The sequence below is a fragment of the Cuculus canorus genome, chromosome 6, assembly GCF_017976375.1.
Source record: "Cuculus canorus isolate bCucCan1 chromosome 6, bCucCan1.pri, whole genome shotgun sequence".
Taxonomy (NCBI): Eukaryota; Metazoa; Chordata; class Aves; order Cuculiformes; family Cuculidae; genus Cuculus; species Cuculus canorus.
The window spans coordinates 37,363,979-37,379,922 of NC_071406.1; the positions used below are offsets into that span (position 1 = coordinate 37,363,979).

Here is a 15,944-nt window from a genome sequence, read left to right on the forward strand (position 1 = left end):
ATCCATGCATGCCTAGAGAGATCTTTCTAGCAATGTTTTTTGGCTGTTGACAGCGTTTGGAGATGCCATCTCCAATTTCTCAGCAGCTGGAGAATTTTAAGGCTCTTGGCCCCTACAGTCATTTGGTAAGCGACTGTGCTAGGAATGGATCTCTTGGCTGTAAGTAAATGGGTTTAGATTTTTAGAGTCTCTTCTTGTGGACAGCCAAAACTTGAAAGCCAAAGGTAAAAGCAATCCCGAGTCAGCATTCGGGTGAATGACTGTTGATTGTAGAATGTTGGAAAAAACCTTTGAGATCAAGTTGTTTGGGGGAATGCCAACAAGGTCTCGTGTCTCTGCTGTGCCCAACTCTGTGCTCTGCTGAGCCAGCAGATGAGCAGGAGCAGATGTACGGGAATCACAGGGGTGGGATGCTGCAGCTCTCGGGTTGGCGTGGGCCGTGGGAAGGCTGAGTGTTTTTCTCTTCCCTGACACAGATTTTTCGTGCAGTCTTGGACAAGTCCCACCCGTGCACATGGAGAAGTAGGAATAACTTTAGAGGAGGAAGAGGAATTTCCTCTCCTTAGAAAGGGAGGAGAGAAATGCTATCCTCAGGCTTTCCCAAGCTCAGGTTCTGAGCAGTTGTCAGTGCCTCAGAGAGACCTGAACATTTAATTGAGGTATTTGCAGGTAATGGGTGAAAGGAGGTGGGAACCCACTGCTGCCCGTCAGTGGGCGGTGGTGTTGTGTATTTTCATGTTGCTTTTTGAAGCTTTAAACAGCCGAACAAGTGCAAATGAGGCAGCATGGTCTCGAGGAGACAGCGGGGATGGGGAATGCGCACTTGCCAAGGGAACAAGACTGCTCTTGATTGGGGTGAAGTTTGAGTCAATCACCACTTTGCTGCCTTCTTTCCCCCTCCCCTGCTCTTTTCTCACTGCCTGCTTAGATTACAAGTTCTCTGGTGTTGAGACTTAATTTCATTTAATTAATGCAATATAAGCCATCTTTGGATCCCTAAAATGTGATTTTAATCATATTTCTGTCTTTGAAGGAGAAACCTATTGACAACTGACTATGGTGACAGAAAGGGACCAGGGCTGTCTTGCTGTTTCACACTAGTTTCTACCAGCTGGATATGCTTGATGCATTGTGAAGAAGGAAGTTTAGAGGTTGATTTTTAGTGTTTGATCCAGAGTTTGATCTTGCAGTCGGGATTGCCATTTTCCTCCACATTCAGTCATCTTTGCTGTGTTTGTCTGCCAGTAAAGCTTAACTGCAGTGGGGTGTTTTATCAGGTAAGGTTTAAATGCCGCTCTAATAGACGTAATTACCAATAATGGGAACTGTTTAATCATTTGTTGCACCTTAACAACTCCAGACAGCTGAGGAGAGAATGTGCAGGAAGGACGACTAAGAAAATTAGCCACACTGTGGCTTTACAGGGATTTGGTTTTCCCTGGTTCAGGGCCGGCACCATCACCTAAGAAAGCCTCTGGCTTCTCAGTGTTTGTGTCGGAGCCTGTAAATCCCCAGCAACTGCAACAACCAGCTCATCCCCAGCAGAGCACGAGGGCAGGCTGAGAAAGTTGGGGTTGTTCAGCCTGGAGAGGAGAAGGCTGCGGGGAGACCTTAGAGCAGCTTCCAGTGCTCCAGGAAAGCTGGGGAGGGGCTTCTTACAGGAATCTGTAGTGATAGGATGAGGAAGAACAGCTTTAAATTGGAAGGGAGAGGGTTTAGATTAGACATTAGGGAGAAATTCTTCACGCTGAGGGTGGGGAGGCCCTGGCCCAGGGTGCCCAGAGCAGTGGTGGCTGCCCCATCCCTGGAGGGGTTCAAGGCCAGGTTGGATGGGGCTTGGAGCCCCTGATCCAGTGGGAGGTGTCCCTGCCCATGGCAGGGGGTGGGACTGGATGAGCTTTGAGGTCCCTTCCAACCCAAACAATTCTGTGATAAGCAGGCATAAAAGGGTGTTTTGTCTATGGACACTCTCTGGCACTCGGCTGAGCCGGGAGCTGGGACCGAGTCATGGATTGGGCCTCCCCTGGGGACAGGGTCTTTGCAGCAGCACAGCCACCGCTGCGGGACGTGGCACAGCAGCAGTGCTCATGCAGCGGAACCCGAGGGCTGTGCGTTAAAAGGGAGGTTGGAGTCAGGGCACCAGGACAAAGGCACCTTATGCCAACGCTGACGCAGAGGCAAGGGGTGCTGATAGGGGAGGGGATAACAGGTCTTGCCAAAACACATCCAATCCATCACCACGAGTGACGTTTTTAGGTTTGCACAGTTAAAATTTGCCTTCCTGTATATATGTGTGTGCGTGTCTCTCCTGGCATCTATCTAAGAGTTATTGAGTCTGACCTCAATTTTGGAACCCTCTGAATCTGGCTGTTGTGTTGCCTTTGATTGATCCGTCTCGGTATCGCGCTGGTAATGGCTGCATTATGGAGACACATCAATGCCCTCCTTTCAAAAGGACCGATGGGGACATGGGAGAGTGCACAGCGCTGCGGACAGGGCAGCCTCAGGGCCTGATCAGGGACCCAGTGGAGTCACAGGCAATACGTGCGAGAGAATAGGATGGGGGTTTTGGCACAGCACGTAGGAAGCGGTTACGAGTGTGGTAGAAGTAAAGACGATAGAGCAGCTATTCCTTTTTGTATCTGTTATATATATTTGTGTAAAAACACTTGGGCTGCCCCGTCTCTCTGCCATCCTAACCTCCATACTGCTCCGAGGAGCGCCTGAAGACACCTTGCCTTCGGGGCAGCTCGCAGCACCCTGCAGCCCGAGATCCACCAAGTTTCAGTGTGCTCTCCGTGATCCATGCCTGTCTGTGTCCTTTTTCACCTCTACGCACACAGAGCCGCTTTGGTGAGGATTTTGGATGTAATGAGAGGGGAGGATGAGATCTGTAGCTCTTGTCAACCAAACATTTTAACGTCACGTGAGATGTGTGCTTCTAAGGAGACGTGATGCCATAATCTTCAGAAACTCGCCCTCCACTCAGTGGAGAGTGTTGGATTGGACCGTGTGGTAGAGCACAGGATGTTTGACTTGTAATGGAATAGGAGAGTGGCAGCCTGCGCTTTGTTTACTGGAAAGTGGTCAGCTAAATGGGAGGAAGCGCTGAGGAGCCTCACAGATGCTCTATAGCGTTCCCTGGGAACCAGCAACTCAACACAAGCCTTTGTGTTCGACTTGCAAGGAACATCAAGCTGCAAAAGTTTGTTTTTCTACACTTAAAGTGCATTTCTTTTTCTTTTCAGTAACATAATGACTAACCTGCCCAATTTATATAATTAGGGGTAAGAGTGGTTAGCTTTGTTGTGAAGCATCTTCTCCAGTCTGTGCTTATGCACAGTGACTCAGCCGACTGAGGGCTTTCTTCATTACATGCCAAGTTCAGGTTTATCATCTGAGGGGGTTTGGATTACCCACAGTTATTTGATAAATTCGGTTTTTGACAGATGAAAGGAAAGCATTTCCTGCAATCCTACTACCAGAGCCTCGGGACGGCAGCTCTGCCCGGGTGTCCGTCAGTGTTAAGGACAGGAGCGTGTCCTGCCAGTGTGACAAGCAGAGCCCTTCGCTCACTGGCCGGGCACCCGGTCCGTGTGGGGCACAAAGAGACTGCAGCAAATTGTAACAGGCTTAGCACAACACAGGGGACGGAGCGTTCCTGCCTTGCTTTTCAGTGCCCTTGAGTCAGAGGGAAGGTGGGGAGAGAGGTCTGTGGTAGTTGGGGGCCCGGAGACTGGTATGTGTTAGTCTGAGTGGAGGACAAAGAGGAGAGAGCCCTAAACCTGTGCAGAGGAGCGAAGCAGCAGCACTGAGCTAAGGGAGGAGTGAGGGGATGAGGAGTGGAACAGCCCCAGCAGTGGGAGAGCGCAGGGAGGCAGAGGGCTGAGAGCTGGTGAGGTGAGAGCAAAGCAGGCAGGGGTGGGAGGTGGCAGGGGAAGAAGGAAGAACTGAAGGTAAGGACAATGGAAAGAAGTTCAATTTTATCCATTCATCCCAAGTCAACCCAGCATTTGCACGATGACAGATATTACCTGGAGAGGAGGAGGTTCAGACAGCAGGAATAGCTCAGTCTGCAGGGAACAACAGAGGAGAAAAGTGGGAAGGGGTAATTCATGTTACAGTCCTGGATGTGATTTATCTGAATTTAGCCATTTGGTTCTGGTTTTGTTCAGCCAAACTAAATAGGGCATCTGTGACCTTTAAATAAGGAGCTGCAGGGACTGTTAGCCTAAAAGGCTGCCCTGTCCTAGCCAGTAAATACTTGAGCAGAGCTGCGGAGTCCCTTCAGTTTGGCTGTGCAAAAAGAGTTATTGTGAAGATAGGAAAGGTGCTGGTTTTAGCATTGACCGTGTGTCAATGACACAGCCTGTATCCTGTCGTCTTCCGTAGCCTTGCCTTATAGCAGCCACTCTCCAGGTAAGGAGGATCATGTCCACAACCCTCACCACCACTGCGCTGTTAGGAAATCACCGTGGCGCTTGGTTCTGCTGGCTCAGGGCTCTCAGCCCGCGAGGGGCAGGGCTGGAGCTGCGATGGAGGGTTGTGTGGGTGCAGGATTGCAGCGCTGGGCAATCAGTAAGCACGAGAGCCTCTCCGGGCAGGAACTGCACCGAGTCATCGCTTGCTTCCATCGTGTGTTAATGCTTTTTTTTTCCCCTTAGTGAGTTCTTGTTTCATCTTCTTGTCCTTTGTGTGTCTTTCTCTCAAGTGGCACTGCCAGTAGACATACAAACAGGCTTTCTTTGTACCACTTCTTTGTCTGTCCAACGGGACTGCTTTGTCAGAGCTTTCCTTCTGGCTTGGCCGTTTGCAGTGGCCGTCCTGCTGCCACCCAAGCCCTCTGGAGGTACCAGAGCCCCCCCAAGCTCCCGAATGCCTGTTCCCCAGAGGTGCCTCTCAGCTTTTGTGTCAGACGTGCAATTTCAGTGAGCAGCATATCTCAAGCAGCACACAAATTGCACAGAAGGATGCAAAGTCGATGACATTAAAAGATGAGCATGATTGCTGTGTTTGTCTCATTCCAGTTGTTTATTTTACGGAGCTGGAAGATGCATCTTGCAGTGTCATTGATGGCTCCTGTGGGACAGAAGCTGTTAATTAGGGATTTTGATCTCCCTCCTTTTGCCCAGGCAACGTGACAGTAATTACTGTGCCCCGTCATCTTTGCCGATTTAGATACAGCAAACATAGCAGATGTCTGAAACTTTTCTCCTCCATGTTACGAGTAATACAAGTGTCATTTTGTGGGGCACAGTACTGGAATATTTTAGACATGTTCAAATGATGTTGCTGAAGAGAGCGCAGACGGAGGCAGCAGAGCCTCTTTGGTGCATTCGTATTAAATGGTTTGGTTTATACTGTTCTCTGTTAAGCTTGCTGCAGAGGTCCTCTCGGCTGCTCCTCTGCAGAGGACCAGGAATGAGTCCAGAGAAACTCCATCTTTCCCCATGCATCTTCCTCTCCAACTGTCTTCTCCCTCGCTCTAAATATTCACTAACTGCTGCGGAGATCAGTCCCTGCAGGTTTTGCTGTGGCTGGTACTGTAGGGCAGTAAATCCAGTGAGACATCACATTTTGTCCAACTCTGACCTCTCCGAGGGGCTGGCTCTGCCCTTCCACATCCCCTTGGGACTTCAGGAATCAGTGAGGCAGGGACTGAAACGTATCGGTGGGAGCTGCAGGGTCTGGCACAGCTTTGGGCGGTGCAAGCATGCAAAACTTATTGTCTGAAAGGGAGTGGGGTGGGAGGCACGCAGGGGCCGTCGGCTCCCTGGCTGGGAGTCAGACACCTGGAGGAGCTCAGCCATCAGTCTCTCATCCCTAAAACCTGTCTGAAATGTCAGTGTGTGGTTTGGATTCGCTTTTGAACACCACATCTCAACCCAGGGGCAGTAACATGGTTAAAATCGACTGCTGCATTGCGTCACGCCAGCGCTGGATCTGGCCAAGAGAAGACAACAACTAGCCGTTTCCTTTGGGCTCCCTGTTGGTGTTTTGACCCGCTTCGGCATTTTCTTGTTATGGTATGAGCATCGTAAGAGGGAATTGCATAAACAGCTGTGCTTCCTTAAGGAGTAAGAGCGAAACGCCTGTGAGTGTGTTGGCCTGGCAACCAGTGATCGGTCAATGCCGTCAGTGTTCCCAGAAAATGTAATCGATAACAACCTTGGAGATGCAACTTGGAGCAATGAGGCTGGGATATGGAGGAAATATCTTTCATAACGTGTTGTTCCAACCGTAATTCCGGCTGTACGCCATGAGCAGTCCTTATCCAAGTTGCTTTTGGAAAACATCTGCAGCTGCTCTGAGGGGGGCTGCCGTGGCCAGGAGAGCCATTGCTGCCGATGGCTGGATATTGCTTCAAATACAGAACACATCCAAAGAGTTACGTTTTTGCTTTTGTCTCCCCTTTTTGTGGACAAAAATGTTCCTTTTGTCTGTTCCCCTCTGCTCTTCCTCCCCATCATCCCTGTTTGACTGCCTACTCTGGTTTGGTCTGTAAATGAAGACTTGACTTTCTCCCTGGAGTTGACCTCAACCCTCCAGCTGGTGGAGCTGAGTACCTGGCAGGGCAGTTGTGTCCAGAGGCCACCTTCTAAATTGTGGTCCGTTGTGCGGGAGTCCTTTTCATGCGGCAGGAGATAGCGTGTGCATTTATGAATTACACATTAGACGAGACCGGGAGAGAAGGCTTCATGGGCTCTTTCCCATCTCGTCTGGAGGGAAGCCATCCTGGTCTCCATCCCCTGGATGGCAGCATGAAGGACATGCAGGAGCACCGAGCTTTGTTTGGCAGCGGGCAGAGGTCCTTGCGATCCATGGTATCACTGGGGACTGTGCCAGCTTATAATCTTTTGCTCCAGTTTTGATCTGAGGGCAGGAAGATTTGGAGGAAGGGTCATGACCAAACAACAGAGCCTTGTTTTGCAGGCACACAGCTGCTTTTGTTTCAGGCAGAGCTGAAATGGCAACTTGTCCAAAGTCACCTTGGAAGGGAAAAGCAGCGGGTTCTCAGGTGACAGCCTGGGAGGTGCTGGTGGCATTGCCCACCTCATTTCCCAGCCCCTCGCCCTGTGTACAGGCAATTATCACCTCTCAGGGCTGTGGAGAGAAGAGCCTGGAGCCACGGTCATTAACCCGTTCACCCCCAAACTTCACAAATCCCTTCCTCCCCTTTCCCTACTGCAGCATCTCATGCGTGTGGCTCAATCCTGGTTTCTTACAGGTTGCTCAGCGCCAGGCACAGCTCCCCGCCATCCCTGGGAGCTCTGACGGAGCCTCCCGGCACTCGGGACGGACGCCTGCTCTGCGCACGCAGCTGGGTGCGGGTTTAACCTTTGGTGGGGAGAAGGTAGAGACCATCAGATCACTTACACAAATGAGGCGCGCAGCAGCCTGCTGCTCCTGCAAGGAGTGCCAGGCGCTGCCGAGTTCTTTTTTCCATGTTGCCATGCCAACCCGTCCCTCCGCGGAGTGAGATCTCTTTTTAAGCTCCGCTGAGAGAAAGTCTGTAGCCTGGGAGCTTATTTAGCATTCCGGAGCGCACAGCCTCTTGGTAACAGCTCTGAGCCACAGCCAGGCTGGCTGACAAAGGAAAGGAGGATTTAGCTTTTCTTCCTTTTCCGTTTTGCTTCTCAAGGTTAAGGGAGACAGGGTAGGTGAAGAGAGACTGGGAGTGCTTTGCGAAGGGGACCTCGCTCTGCCGTCCTCGTTGAGGCACGACTTGCATGGAAATGAAAAGGAAATGTTACTTTGGGGTGCAAAATACATGTATGAGATGTATATATGCACAAAATGTCTTGATTCAGCCAGCCCTGATGAGCTACTCTGTGTTATAATGGAAAGCGAAGGTGATCTGGGTTTTAATTTGAGTGAGGAACTCAAAAGTTTAGAAGAAAGCCAAGGGCAACTCCCCTGTCTTTGTGTTCACTGCTGTTTCAGTCTATCAGGTTACAATATAAAGAAGTCAGCTTTTGTCACACTATGCTTATATCCTGAGTAAGGACAACAATACCTGGCCTTGGCTGGTGTTTGGGGTTGGGTTTTTCCATTTTTGGGAGTTGCTACTGGTGGATAACTGCTCACTGTAAATCCTTATAATGATCATTAATACATGTTTGCTCACCTTTTCCAGTGGGGGATGGAAACCACCATAAAGCACTGGCATGAGCTGATCATCCAGTGCTTGTCCGGACCAGCTGTGAAAAGGGTGACGTGCGAATGCTAAGGCAAGACTCCGTGTGAGAGGGCTGTGTGCTGGTGTTGACTCTGTCATTCGTTCCTTGGGAGATGCTGGGCAAAGCATTGACATTTTCCTGCTGCAGAGTGGAGTTAGGGTGCTTGGAAAGCCTGTTTGGAGGTGGTGGTTTAGAAGTGCAGACCTGGTTGGTTTGGTGGGGTTATTATTAGTGAGGTGTTCCTCATGACGTTCAAAAAGTGTAGGATACTCAAGGCACCCAGCTGTGAATGTTAGATCGCGGGAGTGAGCCTTTCTGCTTGCATGGAAAATACGTGGTCAAAACTTCAGTGCTTTAATTGTATGCAGTATACGGAATGGTAGCAATGAGATATCATTATCTCCAAGGTAGGAAAACCTGTTAGCTGCTTCCCAGCGAGTCATTTTCACTCAGGACTGAGTAGATTGGATACTTCATGGAAATCGGTTTCACTTGGAGGCACTGGATACTTTGGGAGGGGAGAATGAACCCCAGGTATTTCACTTTCTTGTTGCTGTTTCCTTCCCTGAGACTAATTCATAGTGATGTATGATCAGTTTGGTACAGCTCCCAGCAGCCCATTTTGCCTGTGGCAGTTATGATAGAACTAATTTACAGTCTGGTCCTCCGTCCGTGCAGCTGGCGAGACAGCTACATTAATAAAGAAGAGCAGAGGTATCAGCTGCCAGCGCTGCGTGGATGTGGCAGTCTTGCTGACGTACCCAGACTGTTTTCAACCACAGCCTTGCAGCGCATACGAGAGAAGGACGAGGCTTCAGCTGAGGCTGTGCCTTTTTACCCCAAAGCCAGGGCATGAGCTGAATCCAGGGAAGCACGGGTTGATGGTGAGCTGCAAAGGGAACTAATCCTTAACTGTTCCTGCCCAGGAGTTCCTTTCTCTTTCCTTTCACTGTCATCCTTTCTCTCTCTTCAAGAACGATTGTCCTTCTAAACTATTGCTCTATCAGCTCTTCCTTCTGTTCCTCTTTTCTCACTTACGTTGCCTCTGGCTATTTTTTTTTCTTTCTTATTCTCTCTGTGTATTCCCAGCTTCCTCGCAGCCATCCAGCGTAGCTCTGCTGCGACCTCAAATTCCCACAGCCGCTTCTCATGTTCTGTACTCTTGAGAGCTGCTGCAACGCAGACCTTTCCCAGTGGCTGCAGTGACCAAACTCTGGTCTTGGCTCTTCGCACAGCACCTGGATGGTCCCAATCACTGTGGCTGCAGGTGTTGAAGCACCAAGAGAGGACAGGTCTGCTGGAAGAGGTGCAAGATGGAGTGCAGAAGGTGCACTGATGGCTGTTCTGGTGGGCATCCCTTATGGTCTCAAGCTGCACCAGGGCAGGTTCAGATTGGACTTTAGGAAAAACTTCTTCATGGAAAGTGTTCTCAGACCCTGGCAGAGGCTGCGCAGGGAGGTGGTGGAGTCCCCATCCCTGGAGGGGTTAAAAGACAAATAGATGAGATGCTCAGGGATCTGATTTAGTAGTAGACAGGCACGGTTGGACTTGATGATCTCAAAGGTCTTTTCCAACTTAGGGATTCTATGATTCTGTCTCTCGCACCTTCCTTCTGCAAGAGCAGATGCAGATTTCTCTTTCCTAATCCCTTTGTCCACTCAGGGCTGTGGGCCATTCACCTCCAAGGGTGGGCAGGGAGCAGCCAGGTGAGGGAGCAGGGATGAGCCCTGGCTGGAGACAGGTCCCTTTCCTGGGGTGGTGCCAGAAGAGGGGGGCAGAGGTGGCAGATCTGCTCAGCAGGGCTGAGAACTGCTCTGAACATCCACCCGCAGCATCGCCTCTGTGGGGCTTGACTGATTTGTGTGTCACACAGGACCTGTTCTGCTCCACCTGGCCAGGTGAACACAACACCGTTCCTCACGGTCGGCAGGAGAAGGGTGTCTGTGGTGGTACGGGCACGGGGCAGGGGCGGCTGGTGGTGCATTGCAGAGCTGGCTGGTTCAGCCGGTGACCAGGGCACAGTCCTGCTGTGGGCTGTGTGTTACCCGATCCCCTGCGGGATGGACTAAAATTCCATCGCATTGACAGAGCGATGTTCAGTCTCTCTGAATGAGGCACAACTGGAAATTTCACACGGTGCGTGCACAGGTTCATGTTAATTTTAAACTGAAATACAGCAGAGTTCATAGAGCATGGTTTGAATTCTCATTTTAAAAAAAAGATCACAGGAAACACTGTTAAAAAAGTGTTTAAAATTGGCTCAAAAGGAGCTAAAAATGAACTTTAAGGGACATGTCACCTCCTGCTGTAGGTGGCTAAAGTTCCATTGACTTCTGTAGGTATTCTTAAATGTTTGTTTAAAATCTTATCTTGTACTGGAGTTCAAAACAAATATTGATTTAAAAGTGAGTTACCTGTTGTGTGTGTTTACTCTCGCTCAAAGGATTAAATATCCTGTTCTTTGTTTTGAAACCAAAGTAGTTTCAAAACTAAAGCCAGCAGCATCCTGGCTTGGATCAGAAAGAGTGTGGCCAGCAGGAGCAGGGAAGGGATTCTACCCTTGTACTCAGCACTGGTGAGGCCACACCCCGAATCCTGCTTCAATTTTGGGCCCCTCAGTACAAGAAGGACATTGAGGGGCTGGAGCACGTCCAGAGAATGGAACGGAGCTGGGAAGGGTCTGGAAATCTTACAAGGAGCGGTTGAGGGACCTGTGGTTGTTTAGCCTAGAGAGGAGGAGTCTGAGGGGGGCACCTTATCGCTGTCTACAACTGCCTGAAAGGAGGTTGTAGAGAGGTGAGTGCTGGACTCTTCGCCCAAGTGACGGGACAGGACGAGAGGGAATGGCCTCAAGCTGCACCAGGGCAGGTTCAGATTGGACTTTAGGAAAAACTTCACCAGAAGGGTTCTCAGGCTCTGGCAGAGGCTGCCCAGGGAGGTGATCGAGTCCCCATCCCTAAAGGTGTTTAAAAGACACGTAGATTAAGTGCTTGGGGATCTGGTTTAGTAGTGGACAAGTACAGTTGGACTCAATGACCTCAAAGGTCTTTTCCAACCTAGGGATTCTGTGATTCTTCTGCATGAGTCCTAAGGAGCTCATGTTTCAATGAAAGACAGATAACGCTGCGTTGTACGTGAAAGTGATGGTTTAAGCCCATATCGAGTCCTAGGAAAGGCAATGGGACCTCACTGCCTTGCCCTGGCTGATGGTCTGGTGGTGTCTGCTTCAATAGTGCCTGTGGGCTGTGAATTGCGTTGCCGATGCATCAGACAAAATAGAACCGATTAGTTTTTCCCACCTCTGGCTTGGCTGGGAAATGCTGACAGTAGGAAATATTTTGTTCCAGGCAGTCGGCTCAAGAAGATGTGACCCGGGGGATGCAGAGGGAGCAAGTATTTGCAGTAATGAGGGTTCATTTGAAAAGCATTATTTTATCGTACTGACAGTCATATTCAAGGAGGGGGAGGTGTGGGGACTGATCCCTTAGTGTTCTGTTTTACAGCTCCCTGGCAGCGTGGCAGAGGCCTCTGCCTCAGGAATGTGCCCTGGGTGCTGGGGAGCCAGAGTGCCCTTGCTGGACGTCTGTAGTCTCCTGGCATGAGTTGGCTTCGGATTGTGCCACTAACATGCCTTGGAGATTTGGACTGTTTTCCCAGGTCTCTTGCTGAAGGTGATGAGGAAAGTTGTGGGGCTGAGGGTGTTGGCCAAACGCTTCTGGAATATTGTCAAGCTTGATGCAGTGACTGCTTCCCTGGTAGCTGTTCCAGGGCTCCACCATCCTCTGGGAGAAGAATCTTCTCCTGATGTCCAACCTAAACCTTCCCTGACATCTTCCTGCCGTTCCCTTGGGTTGTGTCATTGATCACCAGAGGGAAGAGCTCAGCGCCTGCTCCTCCTCCTCCTTCCTCCTGTGAGGAAGCTGCAGAGCGCGATGAGGTCTCCCCTCAGTCTCCTCCAGGCTGAATAGACCCAGTGACTTCAGCACTCCTCACATGGCTTCTCCTCTAAACCCTTCATTCAAACATTAAGCAATCAAAGCTCTTTCATTCCCAAAACACAAGCTGTTTCTGACCTGTTCTGTTGGTTAGCTGCTAAGTCGTAGTGATTGGATTAATCTGTCACCATCCTTATTTATGCTACAGTAGCTTAAAGTCAGCGAGTTTATTAGGGAAATGATACTTGTCAGTTGTGTTGTGGTTTCATGTAATTTAAAAGCCGATGTTCCCATTATTTGCCTTCATACCTCCTGCCAATTACTGCTGATATTGCCAACATCCAGATCAAGGACCTACTTACAGCAAAATATTTACATTCACAAAAGCCATTTGAAAGCAAATATTTGAATTCCGTGAAGCTCTGTTACTGCTTCTTTCTTCAATCGCAAGCTCTAATCCTTCGGCATTCCTTAGCTTTTATGTCACTAATTCACATTGCTCTGATGGCTGCTCTGCATTTCTCTCTTAACAGGAGTGCGAGGACAGTATTTAGAGTTGTCATGAGCCCAAGTCCAAGATGTGTGAGTGCACCCTCAGCAAGTTTGCAGGTGACACCAAGCTGAGTGGGGCAGTGGCCACACCAGATGGACGGAATGTCATCCAGAGGGACATGGACAGGCCAGAGAAGTGGGGCTGTGAGAACCTCATGAGGTTCTACAAGGCCAAGTGCCAGGTCCTACACCTGGGTCGAGGCAATCTGCAGTTTCAATACAGGCTTGGGGATGTGATTGAGAGCAGCCCTGAGGAGGAGGACTTGGGATGTTGGTCCATGAGAAGCTCAACATGAGCCGTCAACGTGTGCTTGCAGCCCAGAAGACCAAGTATTGTCTGCAGTTCCGGAATCCCCAACATAAGAAAGATATGGAACTGTTGGAACAGGGTCCAGAGGAGACCACAAAGATGATGAGACAGCTGGAGCACCTCCCGTACGAGGACAGGCTGAGAGAGCTGGGGTTGTTCAGCCTGGAAAAGTAAAAGTCTAAAGGGACACCTTAGAGCAGCTTCCAGTGCTGAAAGGGGCTCCAGAAAAGCTGGGGAAGGACTTCTTACAAGGGCCTGGAGTGATATAATTCTAACTGAGGGTGGGGAGCAATGGTGGCTGCCCCATCCCTGGAGGTGTTCAAGACCAGGTTGGATGGGGTTTGGAGCCCCTGATCCAGTGGGAGGTGTCCTTGCCCATGGCAAGGGGTGGCACTGGATGGTTCTTTCCAACCCAAACTATTCTATGATGCTATGATTCTATGTGTCTTCATGTTTTCCATCACAAACTTCACTGGGTGAAGCCCAAGTCTTCTTGTCTGCAGTGTTTCAGCAGCCTTGACTCTGATAGGTCACCCACCAGCTTCCAAGAGAGCTGAGTGTGGACTCAGAACCTGTCCTGGGGGTCTGGCTGATGTCTCTAGACAAATCCAAGAGCTATCTGGTTTGTAGTCCTGCCGCACTTGGAATTGCAGTACCCCATGGGGGAAATCCATAGGTCTGGTTTGCTTTTTAAATTGTCCAAGGTAGCAAACGGCTGCTTTGTAGCGTTCCTTTCTGCAGGAACGTGTTTGGGGTGTTTTGCCTCGAGAAGCAGTGCAGGTTGCTCTGCACTTTTGTTGTTGACTCAAGTCTGCGGTGCCAACAATTAGTGCTGGTTGCCTTGGAAACGGCTCTGCTCCCCACCGAGGATTTTGACAGGCACATTTTGACTGAAATTGCTTTGTTTTCCCAATTCTGCAGGCACACATGCAGCTAATCCTTTTGCTATGCTCTGCCTGTGTTCCTGCCCTCAGATGTAACAAAATTAATGAAACGTATTATTTTATCTTTTCTATCTGTTTGCGTCTTTCTTTATCCCTGTTTTTAGCCTCAGTGCTCCGGGAGCGTTAATTACCCTTTGCTTTAACAGAGCTCACTGTTAATTTTCCTGGTAGGTGACATTGTGAATGCATGGGAAGTTTTGACACAGTTTTCAGTCTCATGCTCTCTGTCCCTCCTTCCTGTCATCCCTTTCCTTTGGTTTTCTCTTGGAACATTTGTTGTGCCGTGTGGTTCCAGTATGTTAAACTTTGTTTACGCCTTAAACAAGTCGTGCTGTACAGAGACCAGATGGCATTTTCCATGGCCATGACAAACTCCAGACCCGCTGCCACCGCACTGGTGTCAGGTTGTGCTGCCACTGGGAAGAGCGAGGGGCGATGCTGCTCTGATCTGGGAACATGTCATAGAATCATGGAATGGTTTGGGCTGGAAGGGACCTCAAAGCCCACCCAGTTCCACCCCCTGCCATGGGCAGGGACACCTCCCACTGGATCAGGGGCTCCAAACCCCATCCAACCTGGCCTTGAACCCCTCCAGGGATGGGGCAGCCACCACTGCTCTGGGCAACCTCCCACTGGATCCAGTTGTGGATCACCAAGTGTGGTGGTGAAATTTAGGAGCGTTCCCTGTTGCTGTGAGCTGGGAAGAAGCGACAGATTGGTGGGCTGAGCGAACTGGCTACATGGCAGGAATGAAACACAGGCAGCTGCAGTCAGGGAAGGAGGAGGAGAGTTGGGGAGATGAGTTCTGGTCCGACTGGGGCAACTCTGGCCTGAGAAATCACAGACAGCGTTACTTGAGGCAATGAGCTGGACGTTCCCTGGGGTGGCTGTGCCAGCCCCGGCTCCTCTTCCAGCAGGATCATAGAATCATTAAGGTTGGAAAAGACGTCTTAAGATCATCCAGTCCAACCATCAGCGCAGGATCCCTGCGGCAGTGATGGGGCGCATACCTGCAAGGCAGGGAGATGCTGTGAGCCCGGCCCATAGCGAGTTTCTTCTCTCAAATCATTCCTCACCAGAATAATACAGCATTGCATAGAGGGGTGGGAGGGAGAGGGGAAAAGATAAAAGCCACTGCAGGATGAGGGCTGTCAGACCAAGTGTCTAAGCCCGAGCAGTTTCACCTAGGAAGTGATGTTCATAGCAAACTAAGCTCCTCAAAGGGTTGAGCCTGCAGCTGTGGTGGGTTGGAAGAGAGATAAAAAGTGCCTGAGGCCAAAGGCAAACCATTAAAAAGGGTACAAGGGGAGCAGACAGCACACATCACTGCGGAGATGTGTCGCAGGTATGATCTTTACTCCTGACTTTGTAGCTGCCAATTATTCCGAACAATTTTCTGGAAATATTTGGCAAAAGGTCTTTCAAAGACCCTTGGCTCCACCTGTGCGTCTTTCTCTGGGGCTGGTAAACCCGTCTGTCAAAAGACTTAATGGACTGGAAAGGTTTCCTGGGAAATGGAAGTGCGGTAGGTAATGGATTCAGGTGCCAGTGGAGACATCTGCAGTCCATTGACCACTGCAGCAGCATCAATAAGACATGAGGGAGCGCTTTGGAATGACGTCTCGGCCTTGTGCAGGATCTGCTCCCAGATCTCTGGCTCTGCTGTAGCAGTGCTTTGGCGAGAAATCTTGCTCAATAGCCCCTGGTGGAGACTCTGTCAGTGAAGGGGGGGGGTCTCTCTGTCTGGATGACGCCTACTGCAGTGTAAACATCAGTGCCAGAGGCAGCAGGGGTGGGGATCGGGCAGCAGGGTGTGCTTAGGAGGAGGGCAGCAGCATTGGGAGGCACACGGCCTTCTAAAGGCAGCACAGAGGAGAGGCTGTGGCTCCTCATACCACCAGCAGCTGGTTCAGCATCTCCTGTGCATCCCAGTACACTGACAGGGGTTGTATCCCTGAGTTATCCATGGGGCAGGGAGGCTGCAGTTGTCCCAGCTTGGCATACTGGTGGCTGTGATTTGCAG

General features: G+C 50.3%; 1 protein-coding gene across 45 annotated transcripts in view; it reads left to right on the plus strand.

The window, feature by feature from the left end:
• MAP2 (microtubule associated protein 2) overlaps positions 1 to 15,944 on the plus strand; it is a 211,735-nt gene that overhangs the window by 147,847 nt on the left and 47,944 nt on the right. The window lies entirely within an intron of this gene.